Below are 12,761 nucleotides of genomic sequence, written 5' to 3'. Positions count from 1 at the left end.
CTGGGCATGCCTAAATCTTCTGCCAGACAGAAGTCTTTGTAAATATAGATGCATAAACAAGCAATAATCAATGATTTTCTCCAGCAAGTTGTGATATGATGTATAAGAATGGACACCACTGATTGGATTAAAAGTCAGGACTTTGTACTTACGCTAAAGCCTTTTCTGATTCCATGGGGGATACTGGAAACCTTTTGGTACAGTAATTCGAGAGTGGCCAGTTTAAAATTTTGTCTCTAAATCTGGCTCATCCCCCTCTATATACCTATATACCTTGATGGCTGCTTCAGCCATTTACTTCTGAACTAACAAAGACCAATAAAAACAGAAGTGTGCTATTTGAGGGAGAAGAGAAAAAGACACTATCCAAGAACAAAAAAACAATAGAAGCAAATGAATTAAGAGTGCTAGGAGGGTGTCCATTATCCCAATGGAATCAGAGAAAAGCATCTAGTGTAAGTACAGAATCCAGATTTCTCTAGAATCCAATGTTGGCTATTGGAAACCTGGGGGCTTCCCAAAGCTGTTCCCAGCGCTCCTATTCAGAGTGGAGCACTTAAAGCTCAAAAATAGTATCCCTTAATGCAAAAGTTTAAAAACATAACATTTGGTGAAAGTGAGAACAGAATACCACATGATAGCTTTGCACAACTGTTTCAGCTAGGCAACATGCCTTGCCACCCCTAACAATCTGATGATGTGTGCCTTCAGTGTATCTGGAACAGGCAAACCTGCTCTCACATAAGCCTGGAAAATAGGGGAACCCAAGACATTTTTTCCTCCTAATTTTTATTACCAGCCCCGGCTCAGAGATCCAGGAGTGGTTACTGACTTGATGGGGGATACAACCAATTTATTTTCCTTAAATTTAACAATTTCTCCGGTCCACTGCTGGATCTCAGAGGCGGATAAGAACGGCGTCTTTTAGAAGCGTCTAAACGGCCGTATCTACATTTTGGTTCAATTTATTATGCTGTCAAGCTTTTGACTGTGTCTACATTTTAACCCTGTCGACATTTCAAACTGTCTATATATAAACTGTCTACATTATGTCAATGTCAACATGTCCCTGTATACATTTTGACTGTCTCCATATTGATTATAGACATATAGTCCATGTCAACATTATGGTGTCTATATTTTGATTTCAAAACAACAAGATAGTGTCACTAGCGCAGTCTGTATGGAGAGGTCTACAAGGTATCCATCTTCGTCTCACAGAATGTCTTCACCACTGTTTCATTTCAAGACACGGAACCGTATTCTGGATAGAACACACCACTGGCACTCTAATACCGTTCACTGAAAGGTTTCTTTAACACCACCTTTTTCTTTCAACACATCACACTTCTTAGGGGTCTATCAACAGACACTCACCATAAATCCACCTTGGTTCATACGTATAAAGGTTTCTTGTTACGACTCCCCTTATATATCCAATTGATGAAAAAATGTATCTATTTTCTTAAAACAATTCTTTATTCCAAATCGGAACCATAAAAAGTAAAAAATAGTCACATCACAAAAAAAAGCACATATAGCAGTATTGGAACTATAGGTGGCAATAGGATATTCACAATATGGTTTTAAAACCTTTCTGATGACCCGGGCATAATCAGAGAAGGTAATCCAACTGGATGACACGTGGAAGAAAAAAACATATAGAGAAATATCCAAAAAGAGATGGTATAATACCGCCTGTTGTCCAATTCCTGCTGCTTACTCCACCATCTACCCGTTTCGGACTGATTGTCCTTCCTCAGGTTGTTTTGAAATTGTATATATAGGTTTTGGGTATACCTTAGATAGGACACAGCAGCGGTCTGTGGTCGCGAGTTACTTCTTTTTTGTTCTTTGGAATATTGTACATCTATATTTTGATTGTCTAAAGTATGACTGTCTAAGTAATATACTGCACCCTCTGAAGGTGTCCTGTGGTATCTCACACCAAGACGTTAGCAGAAAATCAGAAAAGTCCTGTAAGTTGCAAGGTGGGGCCTCCATTCCTTGTTTTTCCAGCACATCCCACAGATGCTCGATCGGATTGAGATTTGAGGAATTTGGAGAACTCAAACTCTCTAATTCTTTGTCACATTCCTCAAATCATTCCTTAACAATTTTTGCAGTGTGAAAGGGCGCATTATTCTGCTGAAAGAGGTCACTACCATCAGGGAATACCATTACCATAAAGGGGTATACAGGTGGTACGTGTCAAAGTAACAGCCACATGAATGTTAGGACTCAAAGTTTTCCAGCAGAACATTTCCCAGAACATGACACTGCCTCCACTGGCTTGTCTTCTTCCCATAGTGCATCCTGATGTCATCTCATCCCCAGGTAAACAATGCACTCGCATACACTCATCCACATGATGTAAAAGAAAACATGATTCTTCGAACCAGGGTACCTTCCATTGCTCCATTAGTCCAGTTCTGACGCTCATGTACCCATTGCATGTGCTTTTGACGGTCAACATTGGAACTCTGACTGGTCTGCGGCTACGCAGCCCCATATGCAGCAAGTTGCTATGCACGGTGTGTTCTGACACCGTTCTATCATAGCCAGCATTACCTTTTTTGAGCTATTTGTGCTACAATAGCTCTTCTGTGAGATCAGACCTTTATTAATAAGCTTCGAATGCCCATGACCCTGAGGTCGTTTTAATGGTTCTCCATCCTTGGACCACTTTTGGTAGGTACTAACCACTGCATACCAGCAACACACCACAAGACCTGCCATTTAGGAGATGCAATCTGGCCCATATCAAAGTGGCCAAGATGTTTAAATTGCAAAGAGCTGAGAAAAATATTAAAATACTAAAGAACAACCAAATCAACATACGGATGTTGAATATGAAATACCCGATGCAGGAAAGTATTAATCTCAGTAATATCAGCTAGTTTCCTTTGAAAGAAACTAGATGATGCAGATAACTGCACCCTTAAACATCATAGATGTAACCCTATATCCAGCCCTTCCTGTAGGAAAAGAAGAAGCCAGGCAAACATACAAACTAAGTAGGAACTCTGTTCTTCTCACACCAGGAAATGTAAGATTTCCAGACAACAATTCCTTGCGTGTCCATCTTCCCTGCGTTCAGCTTTGTCTTGACCATACTTTGTACTTTTAAGACTGTGGTTTCTACAGCCATGCAGAAGGTAAAGCTGTGTGATGGAAGGGACCCTGACTTAATAGATTTTTTTTTCTCCAGGAAAGGCACCATAAAGCAGCTCTAGCATGCCCAACAGATCCAAATACCAGGGTCCTCTGGGCCAAACCAAAGAATCAAGATTAACAGAGATCTTTCTCTACTTTTTTGAGTACACCTGGTAATTGGCTATTGGAAGGAACTGATAGATTCCATGGGAGTAATATTTGCTCTATCAGCCTTGCTCCTGGATCTTATTTCCTGGTACAGTAGTCCAGTAACCTTGTGGTTCAACCTCAACAATATGGTAGACCTACCTAGATAACTACCTTTTCTTCGAAGTCCATAGGGTCCACAGGGATACCATGGGGATATTATGGGTGGAAGACCAGGCACCAAACAGTTAAAGCTTTGGTTCCCAGAATGCCCTGGGTCCTCCTCCATATATACCCCGCCATAGGACTTCAGTTTAGTTAAAAAGCCTAAAGGCAGGAGAAAGAAAAAGGAGAAGGAAGAATCGTACACCAGAGACACTCTTACAGAAGATGAGGGAATCTGTGACCGAAAGAAAATCACCCAATGAAGCCAGGTGCATCAGGGTGGCTGCCCTATGAACCTCGAAGAAAAAGAGTTATCTATTTAAGTCTACCATAACTCTATATTTCTTCTTTGGGGTTCATAAGGATACCATGGGGATGTCCTAAAGCAGTTCCCCTAGGGTGGGGGACACTCCTCAACAGAAAGGAGAACTCATCACCCAAAGGAAGCATCCTGGGAGGCAAAAGTATCAAAGGCATAAAAATCTAAGAAAAGTGTGGACAGAAGACCACGTGGCAGCCTTGCACAATTGTTCAGCAGAGGCACCACGACTGAATGTTCATGATGGCCCTACAGACCGAGTAGAATGTGCTGTCACCATGCTCGGGACAGGAAGATCAGCCTGTGTGTACACCTGAGAGATAGCTATGCATAGCTATCTCGCCAGAGTCTGCTTATTAGCTGGCCATCCTCGTTTGTGAAAACCATATAATACAAAAAGAGAATCTGATTTTCTAACACAGTTTGTACGCTCCACATAGATACGGCGAGCACGGACTACATCTAGGGAGGCTTCACCTTCAGGAAGGTCTGGAGCCTGAAAAGCTGGAACAACAATTTCTTCATTCATTTGAAAACGGGACACTACCTTAGGAAGGTAACCCTCCCTTGTAAGAAGAACGAATTTATCCTGGTGAAAAATCAAAAATGGGAGCGACAAGAGATCGCTGCCAAATCTGAGACTCTGCTAGCAAAAGAGATAGCAAGAAGAAAAAGTGTCTTTGCTGTCAACCACTTCAAATCTGCAGTGTCTAAAGGTTCAAATTGGGAAGCTTGTAACCCCTTAAGAACCAAAGACAAATCCCACGGTGCTACCAGTGGAACAAAAGGAGGCTGAACTCATAGAACTCCTTGGAAAAAGATTTTTACATCTGGTAATGTAGCAATCTTCTTCTAAAAGGAGACTAACAGTGCAGAAACCTGCACTCTCAAAGTGGCCAGGCGGAGACCATTGTCTAACCCTGCCTGCAGAAAAGCCAGTATCCTGGAAATCCTTAACACCTCAGGATCATATTTCTTATGAGAACACCATTGACCAAAATACAAAATAATGCCAAACTCTGTAATAGATGTGGGCAGAAGCAGGCTTCCGTGCTCTAAGCATTGTTTGAATTACAGAACTGGAAAATCCCTTTGCTTTTAAGAAAGCCAGGCAGGCAAGCCCGGATGTCGTCAGGGACCCTGCGGTAGCAGATCCTGCCACAAAGGGAGAGGATACGCAGTGTTTACAGACAGATTCTGTATGTCGGTGAACCAATGACGTCTGGGCCAAGCCGGAGCCGCCAGTATTACTATCCCGTCATAGATCACCCCTAGCATTAGGATTGGCTGTAGAACCCGGAAGCCGGGATGCCGTGTTTGATTACCTCCTGATATAAACTCACATGCAATTAACCAAACACACTCGAGATCATGACCAAGCCTGAGGAGTGAAATGCGCGTTGGTTCACAGGGACGCCGGCCTTGCGCATACCGGGTCCCCCCTACCTATACAGCACTTCTCCATACTGCATAGAAGGAACAGGTATTCTACTATCTTCTTCTCTATTTCTCCTTAGAGGTAGTGAGGTTGATCCTCACCAAGGGAATCATTCCCCCATACCTCAATATAGGAGACTTAGACTATCCCTCCCAGTACCACCATTCAGGCATCTGCTTCTGAAGTATTCGCTGCCAGAGGCAAATACTCAGTCAGGATCATAGTGGACTGGAACGGAGGAGTTTCCCTTTTCCATATAATTTTTTTCTCTCCTTATATGGCAACAATCATAAGGAGATAACATTTGTATGAGATGTATCTCTAATGAACGGTTTAACTATAACTGTATGGAGAAGTGACATGCTGTTATATGAAGTGAGTGGAAATTAACTCACTTAGAATTTATTTCCATATATATCATTTTCACCCAGATTTTAGGATTCCCAAGGGACACCATTCAAAACACATTCCAGTAAGAACAATTAATAGATCTATTTTTACTGTCTGCTTTATTTTATCTTACTTTCTGTAATCTCATCAGTTCCGTATCTTGGGGCTGACAGTAGTTGCAGGGAATCTTTGTTATCATACACATTGGGATAAGGGACTCTCATTTGATTATTCACTGCCGACGGGCAAATGATCGGCATCAGATCTCTATCCCTAGTTTATGTGCGTGCTTTTCATGACTGACTACATGCTATTCTCTCAGAACCAGTGATACATGCAAGGCCTCTTATCTCCTTGTATCAACGTTAATCTATTCACAAAAGATCACCTATAAATTATTGCATGTCCTTTCACTTACCTGTTTACAGAAGTTCTATTAACAGAGGTTAACCTATGATTCTAATAAATGTGGTCTGCCTCCATGCAGCATACATAATATACCTGTCAATTTAAGTGCTGCATACAATGTATAACAGAACACATGCAGCCTGTAAACAGCACTTACCATATGAATAACCACCACGTATGACAAGGAGAAGTTATTATTCTTGTATATTAAATTTTTTTCTGGTGTGGGGTGTATAGGATCCAGACAGTATTGGAATTTGCTTAATTGTTTAATACTTATTTATAATGTGTGTCTCTTGGACTTTGGCCAATAAATGTTATTCACTGCTTATGATAAACTCCTTTTAGAAAGATATGTATTAAAAGTTATGTTTTAAACTGAAAATGCCAGCATAAGAGTGCCCCCAAACAAAGAGTCTTCTTTACCTCTTTTTTCTGTTAATGATTTTTTATGACTTCTGGGGAGCACCGCCGAACTAGAATATTTATATAGTAATATTAAGGCAGAGATGCCATTTATGATTAGATAGGAACAATATTTTTGGCTGTATATTTGTTATTACACTAAAGATTTTTGTGAATATACCTGTGCACTGACCACCCCCTATACTTTAGATTATATCAGTCATCAGCTAGCAAACAGTCACATACATTGCACATGTAAAATAATTACAATTGGCTCTAAATCAACTACAGCAATGCAATGGAATGGTAGGACATACAACACAGTATACCTAAACCAAGGGAGAGGTATACAGGGAGACTGGCCCAGAACCTCCTGAGACCAACAGCTTTCGGGCGCACTGAGCGTGGACCGTGAGCATCTCATACACGTGGGGGGCAGGTGGAGCAACCCAGACGTGCAAAACCCTTCGTAGGGACTGCGTCTGGGTCGAGGGAGGAGCTGCCGGTGAGGCACTAACCTCCCCAAAGCTGCATTAACTATCTGGGTACACTGGCCTCGTGGCAGCAGATTGTGTCTGCTGCTGATCCCCGGCAACAGATGATAGGGCCCCGGCTGGTGTAGAAAGGATGCGGACAATCTCTGGTCCTTACAGCAGCGGCTTCTGGTGCATCTCTGACACCAGAAGCAAGGACCGCCGCATGCAATTCCCCATAAGTGAGAAATCGCCTTACCTGACATCTCCGAGCATCCGGTGCAGTCCAGGTGCATCGGTGCTAGCTAAGCTCAGCCACGACCCACCAAAATCACCAGCACAATTACTGATGTAGCGGCCCGGCGGAGGTAGATGGAGTCGCAGTACAGGCGTCTTAATACAGACACTTGGTATTGCCAACTCAAAAAACTTAAAATAAAACATAAAATAAAAGCTAAGGACTGCTCTAAGCAGTCCTCCTGTTACAAAGAAGCATCTGAGTCCTGCCGCACCAAACAACAAACTGATGTCCTATGGCTAGGGGCAGGGTATATATGGAGGGCATTCTGGGAGCCAAAGCTTTAACTGTTTGGTGCCTGGTCTTCCAACCATTATATCCCCATGGTATCCCTGTGTATCCCTATGGACCCCGAAGAAAAAATTATGTTTATATCCATTTGACCCCATTAGTCTACCCAGTCCCTGGAAGAGATACGGATGCACATTTATCCAGCTAATTGTCTACTTATGTGATGAATATGGCAGTAAAAGCCTGAACATTTCTTTTAAGGCACTTCATAATTTGACCATCTCCTTCATGGCTCGAGGACTATTTGTGCCTACCTAATGATGCAGGTATGCCACAGCCATGGCATGGTCAAACCTTTACAGCTCTTCTTCTTAGAAGGCTCCGGCCATCAGAATTACAATAATAAAATCCTTTCCTTTACTGAGCAAGAAAGAATAAACATGACATCTCATATTATATAAGCAACCAAATGTCAGTCTAGCAGCTGCATACTAGTGATGAGGGGAGGTCTCTTTCCCCCTCAGAGCTCTTAGTGGTTACTAGAATGACATGTACAGAGAGCCTGCTCCCCCCCCTCCTCCCCCTTCACACTCACAGTCAATCTCAATAGTGAGAGCCAAATGGATTCGCCCACACTTCCTCCCCCATGGATGTCACTGAATGTTCCCATAGTCTCCACTTACCAGTGGAGCTGCTGTGATTTAGCAGCAACACGGCCACTGTGACGTGCGCCCATGTGAGGACGCACCACTCACTGCTATGTGAAGCATGATGAGGACCATTATTCAACTCTGCAGAGCTGGAGCACCCATGCGTTGGGCGACGGTGCTTCTGTGAGCAAAGTACAGTGTTGCAGACTTTCATTGTAGCTGTTGCTTGCTGTCAGCATTATATGATTGAAGAGAAAGAGAGAATAGGGAGAGACAGGAGATAGAGAGTGTAGGGAGACCAAAGAGAAAATTAAGGGGAGTAGGGGGTGAGAGAATTTAGGAGGAAGAGAGATAATTTAGAGGGACATGAGGCAGAAAAAGAGAATTTAGGAGCAGATGGGGGAGAAAAAAATAATGTAGGGGGACAAAAATGATAGGGAGGGAGACAGGAAAGAGAGAGAATTAAGGGGGAGAGAGAGAATATAGGAGGAGTTGGGAAAGAGTGAGAGAATAGGGGAAGAATAAGAATATAGGGGGGATAGTATAGTTTTCGAGAGAATACAGGGTTAGAGAGAGAACATTTGGGAGACAGGAAACAGAATATAGGGGGAGAGAATCAGGGAATATAGGGGAATATACAGTGAGTGAGAGAAGAGAGAGATTAGGGAGAGAGTTAATATAGATGAACAGAGAGAATATAAGGAAAGATGGGGAAGAGTAAATGAATGAGGAGGGGAGAACATTTTCTCTCTTTCCCAGGGGGGGAGGGGGGGGGGCTGAGACAGGGAAGAGAGAGATAGAGTGAGAATATAGGGGGGAAAGGTCATAGAAAATATATGGGAGAGGAAGAATATGGGGTGGGGAGAGTAACAGAACGGAGGCAAGCAAGAATATAGGGGGGGAGATGAAGGCGTGAGAGGGATTAAAGGAGACGGGAGAGGGCTGGGAGGAAAAAGAGGGCATGGGATAATAGGGGAGACGGTGTACAGCAGGGGTGTCAAACTCGGGCCATCCAGCAGCAGTGGAACTAACATCCCAGCATGCCCTGCCAGTTTTAACATGCCCTAATAGCAAAACTGTGGCAGTGCATGCTGGGATCTGTATTTCAACTGCAGCTGGATGGCCCGAGTTTGACACCCCTGGTGTAGAGGGATGGGAGTGATAGGAGGAGAGGTAAAGAAAACCCTGCAGCACTGAGCACAATAGCTTGTGATCCAGCGAATAACGGTCCAAAACACTAATAAATACATATTTTCCAATATAGAGTCCACGAAATGCTGAATAAATATTTCACAGAATTTTAGGGAAAAGCCCAGAAAAGGTTTACACTCTTATATTTTTTTAGAATTACTTTTTAAATCAAGAATAATTTAATTGAGTGTTTTAGAATATTAAAATGTATAATTGTTGAATGCAGCATCATGCAAATATTTTAATAACTAATATTGCTAACCATACTAAAAATGTATGTATCTCTACGGCACTTTCTGAAAGAACACGATTGTCCATAAATCTCTTTAAAATACATTACTGATGAGATATTGGTATTTCTCTACATTTCAGAGCAAAATACTGTAAAGTGCCAGAACATTCCTTTCCAGTTTTGCCATATTCAATTAGTTTCAAACATCACAGGATCTACCACCGTGCCTTGGCTGTAGCTTTGGTTGTGCATGCAAAGACGCCAGCAATTAACTGCAGCAGTCCTATTGTAGCACACATCCAAAAGATCATTTATACCTGATCTTATTTAGACAATGAATGCAAAGGTGATTTCAGAAACACATTTTTCATGTAAGTCAGATTGTACAAATACTAGTCTTAAGGTGCCCATACACCTACACGATTTCAGGCCAATTGCCCGATTTTCAATGAGTCATAAGATGGATCTTGTGAAAATCGTGTATTATTTTAGTAAGATATGATCCGATGCGTGCTCCCGCAGCTCCTATAATCGGATCGTATGATCTGATGTGCAGCACATCTTGTCCATCTTATCGTGTTCAGATCGTACTGTTTATTTTGTTCATGCGATCCATCGTGTGTAAATTCAAGTCTTTTCAATGACTGTTTCCCTTATGAGCCTGTGAGACACAGGATCAATCTAACGACAGATCCTGTGCTAAGAAAAACAACAAACATGCTGCCAGAACTGCCAGAGATCTGCGGGGCGTCGTAGGGAAATCGTATGATGAATCTGATCTTATGCTGGTCGTGTAGGTGTATGGCCAGCATTAGGAAACACTACAATTTATAAAAAGTGTCCTAACACATCAAATAGAGATTCATTTTTGGACTCCATTCCAACATAAAAAAGAGCCATGACTGATCATCATCATAAAGGGGAAACCCTGTAGGTTGGTTGTGCCTTTAAAAACTAACATTTTAAATCTTGCAGCTAAATCGACAAAATCTTGGCACTTGCTACAACTCGCAGGCTAATATATTTGGCTTCTGGTTTTTTCCATGGGCCCTATGGATGTGATGGCCTATGTATTTTGTACCGCTCAGGTCACCCTGCATAATGAAAATGTGGTCTAAAGAAACTCTGACCATTATAGAAAATAAAATAATAAACATTAAAGATAAACACTAAAGATAAACGTTTTAGTTAGAACATTCTACCTACTTCCAGTACTCTGAAAATACTAACAGTGGATATTTTCCATATCTTATTGCTGGAGCTGACTCATTCTAGATCTATAGGTGGCACTAATTATTTCATTTATGATTTTGTGAGGAGGCTTGGAAAACATGCACTGTTAGGGTTCCCTGAGGCTTGGAGTTAGGTTCTACTCAAAAGCTTTTCACTCTAATGAATGCAAAACTGGAGAGACTGAAAACGCAGAGACTGGCATAATATATACTGGTTCGGTATTTCTAGTGTGTGTAACTATTAAAATCAAAAAATAACTTTTTTTGTCTATTAAACACAATTTAGGAAAAAAACAAGTTCACAAAGATAAACTTATGATTTAAGTCAAAGTAAATAAGTAACACCTCTACGGTATATCTTAATGATCATCAATAACCAAAATAAAAAATTCAGTCCTTAATGCATACTTGCCAACTCTCCCTGATTGTCAGGGAGATGCCCTGAAAAGTAGCAATATCCCTGACTCTAGCAATCTCCCTGATTGCACCTTACCCCCATTATGAATTTGTTATATAAAAAAAAAAAAAGAGAGATATATACATTCAAACTCAGGGCCGGATTATAGGCGGAGCGGACGGGGTGGTTGTCCAGGGGCCCCACACATTGCCCCTACCCGGCTCACTCTGCCACCTCCCTTGCCTGTCTGGCTTCCGCAAGCATAGCTGACTCGCACATTGCAAAGTCGGACGGGCCCTTCCCCTACTCACCTTCCAGTCCAGGGTCCTCGGCGCTCTGCTTGCTTGCCTGGCTCCCCGTTCTACCAGCCCAGGCTGCTGCTTCTCTGTGAAAGCGCCAGTGACAGCACCTCCGGCAGAAGGAAGATAGCACGATGCGCACCACTCGCGGCCACCGGGGTCCTGACAGGTAACGCACCGGTTCCTGGCCCTCTGTGTGTGTGTGTTCTGCCTCCACTGCACATTGCAGCTGTGATGGGGGGCTCCAGCCGGCAACCTTGCATTACAAGATTGCACCTGGCTGCCCAGAGACTACACTCCCTGCCGACTCTACTGCCCCCAATGTTCCGTACAAATGCCACTTGCCATGTGTAGCACTATCATGCAGGGGCATAGAAGTGGCAACAGGCGATTAGCGTCAATTTGATTGGTTGGGGCCCCCACAACTTAGCTGCCCCAGGGTTCCCACAAGTCTTAATCTGGCCCTGTTAAAACTGGATCATTAGTATAATTTCCCTGCATTGGTTATAAGGCACAATGATCCCACTCTGAACTGCTACTGTTACAGAATCCGCACATTGCAGCCACTCCGCCACTGGGAGTAACAATATTGAGGAAAATCTTTCAGGGTTTCAGCCCAGCTCAGCGTGACGTCGCTTGAGCAGTAGCGGTTTATGTTGATCCAAGCCGCATCACTACAAGAGCTTCACCGCCACTGATGCCCCTCCTGCTGTTACATTCATCTTTCCCGGCTGGGACTCACAAATGTGCATACAGTGGAACTTACCTTGCTGCTCAGCTTACGAACTACATCATTCACTCAGCGAGTAAGCTACCAGAGTTATTCATATTCCTTTGGCACAAACAATTTATTTCCAGCAGTCACTGGAACTTTTGTGAATACCTTTGCTCAATGAACTATAGTTTTCACCATCCTTGAATACACAATGACTTTATCCGTCCAAACGATACCATCTGCTATATATTAACTTTTTACACTCTCATGGATACTACTTATCGAGATGAGACGTTTTTCATCGGCTAGCAGCTGTATTGATTACTTTTACATTCTAACCTTTACATTGCTGGATTATTGAATTCTTATATCTGTGATTGTTTTAGTGTCATGCATTTTATATGTTTTTTATGACTATCCTTTTTTTATATTATAAATTAATCCATGTCTATCGATGCATATTAAATGTGAAGTTAATTCTCAATTTACCATCACTGTATACATGTGTGTGATTTTTACTTATTCCACGGAGTATTAGCGCTCCCACATCTGTATTTCTCTTCTCTTTGAATTAGTGTTTTGGGGTTTGCCTATCCCCCAAGTGGTGAGCTGCAT

The 12,761-nt window shown here is 42.4% G+C and overlaps 1 protein-coding gene across 6 annotated transcripts in view; it reads right to left on the bottom strand.

Annotated features, from left to right (window-relative positions):
* TTC27 (tetratricopeptide repeat domain 27) overlaps window positions 1-12,761 on the bottom strand; it is a 676,116-nt gene that overhangs the window by 351,078 nt on the left and 312,277 nt on the right. The window lies entirely within an intron of this gene.

This window comes from Taudactylus pleione, unplaced genomic scaffold (assembly GCF_031769625.1).
Source record: "Taudactylus pleione unplaced genomic scaffold, aTauple2 ptg000154l, whole genome shotgun sequence".
Lineage (NCBI taxonomy): Eukaryota > Metazoa > Chordata > Amphibia > Anura > Myobatrachidae > Taudactylus > Taudactylus pleione.
This window is presented reverse-complemented; position numbering and strand designations above follow the sequence as displayed.